Source organism: Meriones unguiculatus (genome assembly GCF_030254825.1).
Source record: "Meriones unguiculatus strain TT.TT164.6M chromosome Y unlocalized genomic scaffold, Bangor_MerUng_6.1 ChrY_unordered_Scaffold_25, whole genome shotgun sequence".
NCBI lineage: Eukaryota > Metazoa > Chordata > Mammalia > Rodentia > Muridae > Meriones > Meriones unguiculatus.
Window position 1 is genome coordinate 4,370,746 of NW_026843710.1, and position 13,632 is coordinate 4,384,377.

At 36.6% G+C, this 13,632-nt stretch overlaps 1 non-coding gene across 1 annotated transcript; it reads right to left on the reverse strand.

Moving 5' to 3' along the window:
* Window positions 1–1,670: 1,670 nt before the first annotated feature.
* LOC132651860 (U6 spliceosomal RNA) lies at window positions 1,671–1,775 on the reverse strand. Its single transcript, XR_009589418.1, has one exon. It is a non-coding gene; the product is annotated as a U6 spliceosomal RNA (small nuclear RNA).
* Between the last annotated feature and the right edge of the window lie 11,857 nt (window positions 1,776–13,632).

Consider the following 13,632-nt stretch of genomic DNA (forward strand, 5'->3'; position numbering starts at 1 on the left):
TATGAAATTCTCCTTATCCTCAGAGCTCTGGGAAGCCTGCAGGAGAGGAGGCAGGGAGGATGTCATAAGTAGAGGGAATTTAGAACACAAAGAGAACAATGCCCTAAGAATCGGGCCTCAGAGGAAGATGATAAGTCAGCCTTGGTGAGATATGAGAAGCTAGGGTCATATAGAAGCTGGAGAAAGACCTTCCCGATAAGGGAACTAGAAAAAGTTCATAGCAGTAGAAGAAGGAGGCTGGGTGGGACTTGAAGAAAATGAGAGAGTATACAGCAGAAGGAATTCAAAGTAAAAAAAAAATCATAATAAATAAATACGTAAGAAAAACTGTGATCAAGGGGATGAAACATAGAGCTCTTCAGGACTGATTGTCTTCTTGCAGGTGGTGTCTGGGCATGGCAAGGACAAACTCAGTTTTATTTAAGTAAGTTGGCCCTGAGACTCTGATCATGTTTTGGTGAGAATTTGAACACATACAACTGGTGTATTTTAAAGAAAAATAATTTATGTGTGACACATGGGTAGGAATTTGAACCTGGAACAATGGAAAAGTAGTGTAATGTATATTATATGAAATATCCAAATAAAAAATAATATTTTGACAATTTTTACAATGACTTTTAATATGGAGAATAAATTCCTCCCTTATATTTGGGGCATATACGTTCAGGTTTGTGATGTCTTCCTGGTAGAATTTTCCCTTGATGAGTATGAAGTGTCGCTGTACACTTTTTTTTTTTATTAATTTTCGTTGAAAGTCTAATTTTATCAGATATTAGAATGGCTACTCCTGCTACCTTCTTGGCACTGTTTGCTTGGAAAGCCGTCTTCCAGCCCTTTCCCCTCATATAATGTCTATCTTTGTGACTTATGTGCGTTTCTTGTATGCAACAACTTGCTGGGTCTTGATTACGCATCCATTCTGTTAGTCTGTGTCTTTTTATTGGAGTATGGAGTTCATTGATGCTGAGAGAGATTAATGACAAGTGACTGTTAGAGCCTTTGATTTTGATGTTGGCTGTGGTAGTAAGTTTGTATGTTTGGTTGCTTTTGTCTCACTGTAGTGAGGTTAATTATTTCCTGTGTTTTCTTGAAAGTAGCTACTATTCTTGGCTTGTATTTTTCCTTCTAGTGTCTTTTGTAATGCTAGATTTGTGTGTAGGTATTGTTGAAATTTGTTATTGTCATTGAATATCTTGTTTTCTCCATTCACGAGGACTGAGGATTTTGCTGGGTATAGTAGCCTGGACTGACATCTGTGTTCTCTTAGGGTCTGAATGATATCTGCCCAGTCTCTTCTGGCTTTCCTAGTCTCTGTTGAGAAGTCAGGTGTGATTCTGATGGGTTTATCTTTATATGTTCCTTGGCCTTTTCCTCTTGCAGCTTTTAGTATATTTCCTTTGTTCTGTATACTTACTGTTTATTATTATGTGGCAGGAAGATTTTTCTTTTTCTTTTTATGTAGTCTTGAATTTCTTGGATGGTCTGTGTCAGGAATTTTTAGATTTAACATTTTCTTTGACAGAGACATTGATTCCCTCCATTGTATCTTCCACACTGAGATTCTTTCTTACATCTCTTGTAGTGTATTGGTTATTCTTACCTCTGTTTTCTTCCCTAAGTTCTTTCTCTCCACAATTTCCTTTATTTGTGTTTTCTTTATTTTCTCAAACAATATGGACAACTACTCGAATTTTCCTGTTATCCTTGTACAGGGGCCATGCAAACTTCTCTGTATAATTCCAATTTCAGTATATGTATACTAGAAAGTATACTAGAAAGAAATATATGTGCTAAAGAAACAAGCATCACATATTTCTTTCTAGTGGTCATTAATAAAGTCTTGTGCCCTTGACTTGTGAGTTTCACTTAATCACAGATTCAATTATTATTTGTCAAATGCAAAGATATGTTCTCACTCAGTGAATTATTTACTGTAAAGTGCTCCCTTACCAAGGCAAATCATTGAACAAAAAAATGTTTACTTGGGATATTGCTTTTATTTTTAAAGAAATGATCCATGAAGTCATGTCATCAAGCAGTCATCTTGTTGTAGTCATTTATCAAAACTTATAACTTTTCATAATGAACCACAAACAGCAGGCATAGATAGGGAAAATGAGAGAAACAGGGGAAAAGCTAGGGAGACAGATTCAGAAATACAGAGACTGAGACAGACAGTAACAAATACATAAATTGATAGAAACCTAGAGACAGAGATTCCATTCCCTCTGGTCACTTTCTTTGGCATATCAGCATCAAAGCACACCCTCCTATAATATAAATACAAAGGAACTATATTTTTTAGTATTTTTTATTTTAATTTTTATTGCTTACACTTCATTTGCTTTGTATACCACCATAATCTCCCTTCTCACAATCTCTCCCCCATCTTCATGCATGCCCTTCCTCGAGTTCACTGATAACGGAGATCTTCTTATCATTCCTTCTGATCCTAGTCTATCAGATCTCATCATGAGTGGCTGCATTGTCTTCAATTGTCTTCATTGCAAGGCTGTTCCCCCATCAGAGTGAGGTGATTAAAGGACATGCAAATCAGTTCATGTCAGAGGCAGAGCCTGTTCCTATTACTATGGAACTCCCTTGAACAATGAACTTCCATGGGTTATATCTGTGCAAAGTTATAGGTTATCTTCATGCATGGTCCTTGGTTGGTATAAGAGTCTCAGCAAAGACCGCTGTGCTCAGATTTTTTTTTCTGTTGCTCTCCTTGTGGAGCTCCTGTCCTTTCAAGATCTTCCTATCTCATACTTCTTTCATTAGATTCTATGCTTTTTGCCCAACAGTTGGCCATAAATTTCAGCATGTGCTTTGATAGTCTGCAGGGCACAGCCTTTCAGAGGCCCTCTGTGACAGGCTTCTAACTTGTTCTTTATTTTCTCCTTCTTCTTATTTCCATTCTGTTTGCCTTTTGGGAGGTAGAATGAGCATTTTTTTTCAATGCAGTTTATTCAGTAACCTTGAACAAACATCTGACACTGGGGAAAGCCAGCCCACATCTTAAATAGCCTCTGGGTGGCCAACCCCAGCATGCCACGTGGGCATTGCAGATAGGTCCACATACATGGAAGAAAGCCAGATCCACAGCCTTAGCCATATGTGGAATTGTTCCTGACAGAGAGCACTCACCATCAGGAAGGTAGAAGGCGGAAACCCGCTCCATCTTTAAGGCACAGAATTCCGCAGCTCTCTACGGTTCCCCCTTTTTGTTTTAGATGCATCAGGCAAGAGTAGAGGTCTGATCTCTGATATTAGAAATAAATTGGGACTTTGTACTGATGTTCATTTAGGTGTCATCCACCCAAAGAGCATCAGACCCGACTGATACCTTTTTCTCAGAGGCGGGAACTGGGGCATCAACCCGCATGCAAACAGACATGCTCTTCTCTGGGTCAAAAGCAGCTGACCCTGAGTGCAGTGCTTAGCCTCGCATCCTGAGCGTAACATTTTAGCTTTTTATGGTAGCCAACCATGCTTGGGCAGACTGTCCTGCTTCAATGGCTGTAAAGGCCTGAATGGTCATGGCTGCATTACGCTGTTGTGAGACTCTAATCTTGCATATATACCACAGGCAAACCAAGGAGACCAACACCAGAAGGCCTGCTAACGCTCCCATGCCCGCCCATTCCTTCAGATGATTCATGGCTGCAGCAATCCATAATGATAATCCTGTGGCTAGTCCTGCATCCACTCTGGTAGAATTTACTGTGACAATGGCCACTCTCAGCTGCTCCATCGTAGTATCGAATTCTCCAGTCCAATTACCTAAAATATAGCTCGACAATTGTTTAGACAGATTTGTATCACAGGAAAAATTCTCATGTTATATGCTAGTGACTCAAAGTCTAGCATATTTTCATTGACAGCCAAGTTGAGCAATTTGCCATAGGGTATCAATTTGCTCCTGCACGATGTCAATCCTCTGATTGAACACCATTAAGCTTCCTTTTAGTTGAGCATTAATTCCTTTTTGTACAACTAAGTCATGAGCTACATTGGCTAAATGATTATTCAGGGTCTGAGCAGTCTGCCCAGTATGACTCATGGCTAATGTCCCGGTGGTAGCTCCAACAGCTGCCAATGAGATGGCAGTAACAATGGTGGCTGTAGTTCCAAGATCCCTTTTCTGTGTGAAGAGAGTAATAGCGTGAGGGGCATCAACGGGCACAGCCAGCCAGCGAGGCATGCGAGTAACCAGGACATACCAAAATTTACTAGCATTCCAGCATTGGGCAAAAAGCAAGTATCATTACCACAATTACTTGGCTCTATCTGGCTAATAATGAATAAAAATGGGGGATATAAACAAACAGGTGTGGGCTTATAGGAAATATTATGAGAAGCCTTAACCCCCTCATTGGAACATCCTGCATCAGTTCTAGAACTAGCAGTGGTGGTGTCCAAGGTCTGAGTAGGTTCAGGAGACCATTGCCCCCTGGGGCAAGTCGTGCTCCATGCCAATTGACTAACTCCATGTTTTCCTCTATTTTGAAAGTCATTTAAGGTTCTTAAATTATTTTTTTCCCTTTTTTCTTTTAAATTTTTCATCAATTACTCTTTATTCATTCTGCATCCCCCCATAAGCCCCTCCCTCATCCCCTCCCAATCCACCCTCCCTCCTCCCTCTGCTTGCATGCCACTCCCCAAGTCCACTGATAGGGGAGGTTATCCTCTCCTTTCTGATCTTAGTCTATCAGTTCACATCAAAAGTGGCTGCATTGTCCTCTACTATGGCCTGGTAAGGCTGCTCCCCCCCAGGGGGAGGTGATCAAAGAGCAGGCCAATCAGATTGTCAGAGGCAGTCCCTCTTCCCATTACTATGTAACCCACTTGGACTCTGAACTGCCCTGGGCTACATCTGTGCAGGGGTTCTGGGTTATCTCCATGAATAGTCCTTGGTTAGAGTATGAGTCTCTGGGAAGTTCCCTGTGTTCAAATTTTCTTGTTCTGTTGCTCTCCTTGTGGAGACCCTGTCCTCTCCAGCTCTTACTATTTCCCAGTTCTTACCTAAAATTCCATTCACTCTGCCCAACAGTGGCCCATCAGGCTCAGCTTCTCCTTTGATAGTCTGAAGGGCAGAGGCTTTCAAAGGCCCTCTGTGGTAGGTTCCTAGGTTGTTTCCTGTTTTCTTCTTCTTCTGATGTCCATCCTCTTTGCCTTTCCAGATGGGGATTGGACATTTTAGTTAGGGTCCTCTCTCTTGCTTAGTTTCTTTAGATGCACAGGTTTTAGTGGGTTTGTCCTATGTTGTATGTCTATATGAGTGAGTATATACCATATGTGTCTTTTTGCTTCTGGGACAACTCACTCAGGATGATCCTTTACAGATCCCACCATTTACCTGCAAATTTCATGATTTCCTTATTTTTCATTGCTGAATAATATTCCATTGTGTAGATGTGGAATGAGCATTTTTGCCAGAGTCCTCCCTCTATATTATTTTCTGTAGGTGTTGGGATTTCAGTAGGTTTTTCCTATATTATGTATCCGTATGAGTGAGTATATATATTGTATGTATTTCTTTTTCTGGGATAGCTAGCTCACTTACAATGATATTTTACAGTTCCCACCATTTACCTGCAGATTTTATGATTTCCTTGTTTTTTTTTTAATTGCTGAACAATATTCCTGTATCACCACATCTGTATCCATTTTTCAGTTGGGGGTCATCTGGATTGTTTCCAGGTTCTGGCTATTATAAATAAAGCTGCTACAAACATGGTTGTGCAAATGTCCTTATTACTTGAGCTACCTTTGGATATGTGCCTAGGTGTGGAATAGCTGTATATTGAGGAAGCACTGTACCTAGTTTTCTGAGAAAGCACCAGATTAATTTCCAGAGTGGTTGTACAAGTTTACCTTCCTACCAGCAGTGGAGGAGGGTTCCCTTTATGCAGAACATCTCCACTATGTGTTGTCACTTGAGGTTTTGATCTTGGCCATTCTGATGGATGTAAGGTGTAATCTCAGGATTGTTTTCATTTGTTTTTCACTGATGGCTAATAATTTTGAGCATTTCTTTAAGTGTTTCTCTGCCATTCAATATTCCTCTATTGAGAATTCTCTCTTTAGCTCTGTTCCCCATTTTTTAATTTGATGACTTGACTTGTTGCTTTTCAACCTCTTTAGTTCTGTATATATATTGGATATTATCCCTCTGTAACATCGAGGCTTGGTGATGATTCTTTCCCAATCTGTAAGCATTCATTTTGTTTTGAAGACAGTGTTCTTTGCTTTACAGAAGCTTTTCCATTCCATGAGGTCCCATTTACTGACTCTTGCTCTTAGAGCCTGTGCTGTTGGTGTTCTGTTCAGGAAGTTGTCTTCTAGTCCAATCAGTTCAAGGTTCTTCCCCACATTTTCTTCTAACTGATTTAATGTGTCTGGTTTTATGTTGAGGTCTTGGACTTTGCTTTTGTGCAGGGTGATAAGTATGGATCTATTTACATTTTTTCTGTAAGTAGACATCCAGTTAGACCAGCACCATTTGCTGAAGATCTGTCTTTTTTCCATTGTATGGTTTTGGTATCTCTGTCAAAACTCAGGTGCCCAAATGTGTGTAGGTTTATTTGTGGGTCTTCCATTTGGTCTACCATTCTGTTTTTATGCAGTTCCATGCAGTTTTTATTGCTGTTACTCTATAGCACAGCATGAATTCAGGGATAGAGATATCTCCAGAAGAACTTTTACTCTAGAGGATTGTTTTAGCAGAGAAACCTAGCCATGAACTCATGAATTAGTGGTTATACAACTACCTCCAACCACATGAGCTCATGTGGCACCTCTGAACAAGCAGTCCTGGAATAAACTACTTTTAGAAGGATTGTCTGTTGGACCACAACAGAAAACACAGCTGCTCTTGTATCCTTGTATCTTGTATATAGGCATATAACCCCAAACCCATTTCTTTCTCCTGAAGGCCCAGTTTAACTGCAATCATCAGGATTGAGGTGTTCCTCACTGATCACTGAGTTGGAGACATTTGCCAATCCAGACACATCAGTGAAGTCAACTGTGCTCATAGAGGGTTGGCCAAAGATATAACAATGAAATCATGACATCACAATGTTATTATAATATCACAATACTATTATGACCTCATATGGTATGATAACAATGTAATTATAAAATCACAATAACAGAACAATGCAATTGAGACATTACAATGCTTACATGACATCACATTATTGGTATCATATCACAATTGTATTATGACATCACAATACTCTTATGCATGAGAGGACAGAGGAAGACTGTCGTAAGTGTCATATCATTGTGGTATGACATCACAATGGAGTTTTGACTTCGCAGTGGCATTATTATATCAAAATACTATTACATCATCACAATGATTTTATGACATCACAATGAAATCATGATATCACACTGGAATTATGACTCACCATGGTATGATGACATGATATTGTTGTGATGATATCCCAGTGTTATGACATCCCATGTTATTATAATATCACAATGCTATTATGACTTCACAATGTTATGACATCACAAAGCTATTATAAGTTCACAATGATATGACATTGCTATGGTGTTATGATATCACAATCATATAATGTATTCACAATGGTATCTTGTAGGTTATGATTATTATTTACTATTCATTTATGTTTTATTAATGTTTGCTCTTATTCCCAGACAGCTGAATAACCAATTCACCACACAGAGACTAGCTTTATTTAGTTAACTTAGAACACAATGCTGGTCAATAAGTACTCCCTTCTAAAACTTCAAGCCCTCATAGTTTCCTAACAGTTAGATTTTACCCATTATACTTGCTTTTAGTGAAGTGTTAGGTCTGGTTCATTCTTTTCATGCTGTTCCAAGATCTCTCCTCCTGCTCTGCTCTCCAAGCTCTTCTTCCTCGCCCTTTCTCCTCCCACTCATTTCCTGCCCTCTGGCTCCTCCCTTTCCTCAATATAGTGGCTAGTTACTTTATTCTGTCCTGTTTACACAAAGTTGAGACAGTTGCTTATAATAAGTATCACAATGCAATATCCGGATTGAAACCAGAGAGTGAGGGGATAGAAATCAGCATTTGAATGAATGAGGGTAAGGTGTATACATTTCAAAAGAACATTATAACAACAATGGTATTACAACATCAAAATGTTATGATGATATCACAATACTATTATGATAACATAATGGGGTTATGACCTCAATATGCTATTAGGACATCACATTGATATTATGACATCAAAATGCTATTATGACATCACAATGGTATTATTAATTCATAATGCTATTATGACTTAACAAAGGTATTATAAGATCGCAATGCTACTATGACATCCCATTGATAATATGACATCACAAGTATATTATGTCATTATAACTTTATTATGGCATCTTAATTCTATCATCTCATCACAATTTTGTCATGACATCTCACTGCTATTATGACATAACTATGGTATTATGACATAACAATGTTGTCATGATAGTCCAATGCTATTATGACATCAATATTCAAGTAGGACTTCAAATTGTCATTATCATATCACAGTGGAATTTTCATCTAACAGTTTCATTATGACTTCAAAATGCAATTATGATGTCATAATATTTTCTGACATCTCAATGATATTATAATATCACAGTTGTATTATGACATCACAATGCTATTATGATCTCAAAATGATATGACTTCATAATGGTATCATGACATAAATGGGGTATGATAACACATTGGATTTTTGATATCTAAATATTATTATGACTATACAGTCATATGACTTCACAATGCTATTAGAACATCACAATGGTATTATGACATCACAAAGCAATGATGACATCACAAAGCTATTATGACATCAAAATTAATCATGACATCCCAATGATATTATGACATCATAATAGTATTATGATTCACAATGATTTTATGATACTACCATGCTATTAAGACATCACAGTGCCATTATGAGATGATTGTGGAATGGCATCACAATGGAATTTTGACATCAAAATGCTATTATGAATTCACAATGCTGTTATAGCATTATATATTATAGTGACATCACAATGCTATTACGACACGATTGTTTTATGATATCACAATTGAATTATGACTTTACAATGCTATTATGACTATAATATTAGAACAACTCAATGCTATGATGACATCACAATGTTATTATGACCTCAAAATGGTATTATGACGACAATGGTATGACACCTAAATATGATTATGACATCACAATGATATGACCTCACAATGCTATTGTGAAATCACAATGGTGTATGATATCACAGTGATATGACATCTAAATGCTATTATGAATTTACAATGACATTACATTAAAATACATTAGGACATCTCAAAGCTATTTTGACATCCCAATGCAATTATGACATCACAATACTCTGATGACAACACAATGCTATTATTCTATCAAAATGGTTTTATGATTTCACAATGCTACTATGACATATACTGCTATTATGTCCTCACAATGCTATTTGGACATCACAATGCTATTTGGATATAAAAATGCAAGTATAGCATCAAAATGTTTTTATAGAATTTTGACATCACAAGGCTTTTATGATATCACCATGCTATTATGACATCACAATTCTATTATCACATCACAATTGCATTATTACTTCACAATGCTATTATGACATCTCAATGTTATGATATAACAATGCTTTTATCATATCACAATACTATTATGACATGATTGTGGTATGACATCATAATGGAATTTTGACATCACAATGCTTTTATATCACCATGCTTTTATGACATCACAATTCAATGATTATATCATATGCTATAATTTCACAATGGAATTATGACATCACAATGGTATAATGACTTCACTATGTTATTTTATCATCACAATGCTTTTATGGTATCACAATGGTGTTATGACTTTACAATGCTATTATGACATTTCGAATGGTATTACAACACAGTGGTAGGACATCCAAATGGTATTATTATGGTATTATTACATCCCCATTGTATTATGACATCAAATTGTGTTATGACTTCACAATTGTATGCTGAATTCACAATGGTATTATATCACAATGTTATAATGACATCACATACTATTATTTTATCAAGATGCTATGATTATATCACAGTGCTCTTATGTCATCAAAATAGCACTACAACATCACAATACTATGATGATACCATAATGCTTTTATGACATCAAAATGGTATTATGATGTCACAATGGTCTTATGACATGTCAATAGTATGACATTACTATGATATGATGACTTCACTTTAATATTATGACATCACAGTAGTATTATGATATCACCATACTTTTATGATATCACAATGATGACTTCAAAATAGTATTATAACATCACAATGATATGACATTGCAAATAATTTAGGACATCATAATATTAGTATGACATTACAATAGTATAATTATATCACATTAATATCATGACATCCTCTATTTTTATTATTTCACAGTGGTATGATGATATCAAAATGGTATTATGATTTCACCATGGTATTATAATATCACGAAGTTATTATGATATGACTATGCTATTAGGACACCAAAAGTTTAAGTAATATGAACTAAAGAAAATTGGGGCTGAAGATGCGGCTTAAAATTTAAGAGCATTGGTTATTCTTACAGAAGTCCTTCTTCAATTCCCAGCAACCACAGGGTGGCTCACTTCCATATATAATGAGATCTGGTGCCCTCTTTCAGTATGCAGGCAGAACAGTGTTATATATATATATATATAACATATATATGTATAACAGTGTATATATATATACATATATATAAATTATATATATTTGTATGTATATATATATATAAATTATATATATATAATAAATTGTTGGTACAAAGTTTGTTTCGAATGTATACATTTTATGCTTTTTCATTCAAATGCTGATTTCTGTCCCACACTCTCTGGTTTCAATCCGGAAATTACACTGTGATGCTTATTCTACGCATCACCTGTCTTAAGTTTGTATAAACATTCCACCATTTGTCCTCTTTATTTTCAATAAAGCAACCAGCTACAGCTCTGAGCAATGAAGATAAGGTGGGTCATCCTGATCCATAGCAGGAGGAGGAAAGGTTGAGAATCAGGAGAAAAGGTCTTGGAACCATGTGGAGAGATGGTCTCTATGTAAGATATGACAAAGCACTAAAGCAAATATGATGAGTGAAATCTGAATGGTAGGAATCTATGTGGTCTTTGAGGTTTAGGATGAAATATCTATCTCCCAGCAGTATTCTCTAGGTTAATTAAATAAATCCCAGTCTCTGTGTTGTGATTGGGGTAAACAGCTGGTTTAGGATTAACTGCTGTTTAACTAAAAGATATTTCAATAGTAAATATTAATAACTATCAACAAATGGCACCCAGCTAATCTAACTGTACAATAAATGGCCACCAACTAATCTAAGTATTCACACTCTTTAAATCATACTTTAACATAATTTGGTGGGGGGAATAAGTTTGCAGTAATACAGCCCCAATAACTAGAACTTAAAACCTAAAAACTCCTAGATAAATTACTGTCTTTTTAAAAGACAGTCTTAAACGGGGCCAGGAGAAAAAGACAGCCTATTTTGGACAGGCCTGAGACTTAACATAACAAAACTGGCTGCTGCTACAGTCTAACAGAAGGATACTGAAGCATGGCTTCCTTAACATATGGCTGGCTCAGCTCTACTAAACTCAGCAGCCATGTCTGGAAAGAAAGGAAATGGAGGCACACAGACCTCTCTACAGAACTTGGCCTAAAACTGCAATTAAAAAAAATAAAAAATAAATACGCCATGGCAGAGTGTGTTTTAATTCACTTTGGCTTTATTTTGTTTGTCATAGTCATGGATCTGTTTGCGATATATTTAAAGGTGGTAGCTCTTCTGGAGGAATTTCTCCAAGAAGGTGGAAAGAGAAAAATGGGGAAAACAACCAAGAAATGGAATACTAAGTTACAGAAAATAGAAAGGGCACTCTCCCTAATAAAAATTAGATTAATAATGTTTAAAACTCAAAGCTCTCTGGCTGCAAGATACTTGTCAGCTCTTTCTGATAAGGGTCCACCAATTCACTAAAACATCAACTAAATTCCAAAAAACAACAAACTGGGCTTTGTTTGTTACAGCATAATAACTGACCCCAAACTTAAAATCTTCTCATCACTTTGCTTATTTTTTCATTTAAAGGCTTTGAGATACAATTATATTGATTTGAGAAAAAAAATACTTGAACAAGTTGACGAAGGCACATTCCTTTAATCCTAACACAAATTAAAAAGAAACAGGCCAGTCTGTGAATTCCTGGTCAGCCTGATGGTATTATGTCATCACAATTGTGTCATGACCTCTTAATGCTATTATGACATTACAATGATATGACATCACAATGGTGTCATGATATCCTGCCATGGACCAGCCCAGTCAGGTTCCCTGCGTCCTCGGGAGAATCAGAGTTTTGGATATCAGGAAGGCACAGTTTCAGGCGAGTTGACAGAGACAACACCGAGATAGCTTTGACTTTGCTGAAATTTTACTGAAGTCAGGCTAATAATTTTATAGTGATTTCATTAGGAAGCTCCTTAAAGTTGGCATGCTTTCCAGAACATTCAAACTTTTACCAAGGATACAAAGTTTGTTTTAACTCGAAAGTGCAGCTAAATATAAAGCAAAGCCCACAAGAAATCTTGGCCTAGAAACTTTCTGATCAACGCAAACACAAAACAAAAACCTCAAACTGTGGTTTCATTATCACTGACTAGAGAAGGGGAAAGTTAGGAGCTGTAATAGTCCACTGAGCCAAGTCAAATACCTGCCAAAATATTTTTCTACATTAAAGTCTAAATACACCTTGGTCAACCATCATCCCATGTGTCTTGCTAAAGATTTATAATCTTCCTTAGAAACAAATGGCTTAAGGGAGGCATGCTCAAGCCTGCTCTACTTGCTTATGCTATTTTTTCCTAAGAGGGAGCCTATTATTTTTTTTCTATTCTTATAATGCTTTCTGATACTAAATCTGATTCATTACTTATTTTTCTTTTACTCTATTTTTGCTAAAGCTTCCAATAATCTATCAAAAATATATTTTCTTAAGTAGTTAACTGTGCTGTTCCAAAAATCACAAAGATAAAACAAAAGGATTAATTCAATCCTTCATCTGAGAAAGCAGAATTTTCAGAGTATGTCTTTTGGGTGTAGATGGCCAGGGAGAATATCCAGTGACTTCCAGGGAGTGGATTCCCGTAGGAAAAGAAGAAATTCGAGACAGCTCATTCAAGCACCCTAAAGGCTCACTTAAAAACCCTAGAAAAAGAAGAAGCAGACACACCAAGAAGGAGTAGACGGCTGGAAATAATCAAACTCAGGGCTGAAATCAATCAATAGGAAACAAATAAAACAATTCAAAGAATCAATGAAACCAAGAGCTGGTTCTTTGAGAAAATCAACAAGATCGACAAACCCTTAGCCAGGCTAACTAAAAGGCAGAGAGACAACACCCAAATCAACAAAATCAGAAATGAAAAGGGGGATATAACTACAGACACTGAGGAAATCCAAACAATCATTAGGACTTACTTCAAAAGTCTATATGCCACAAAATTTG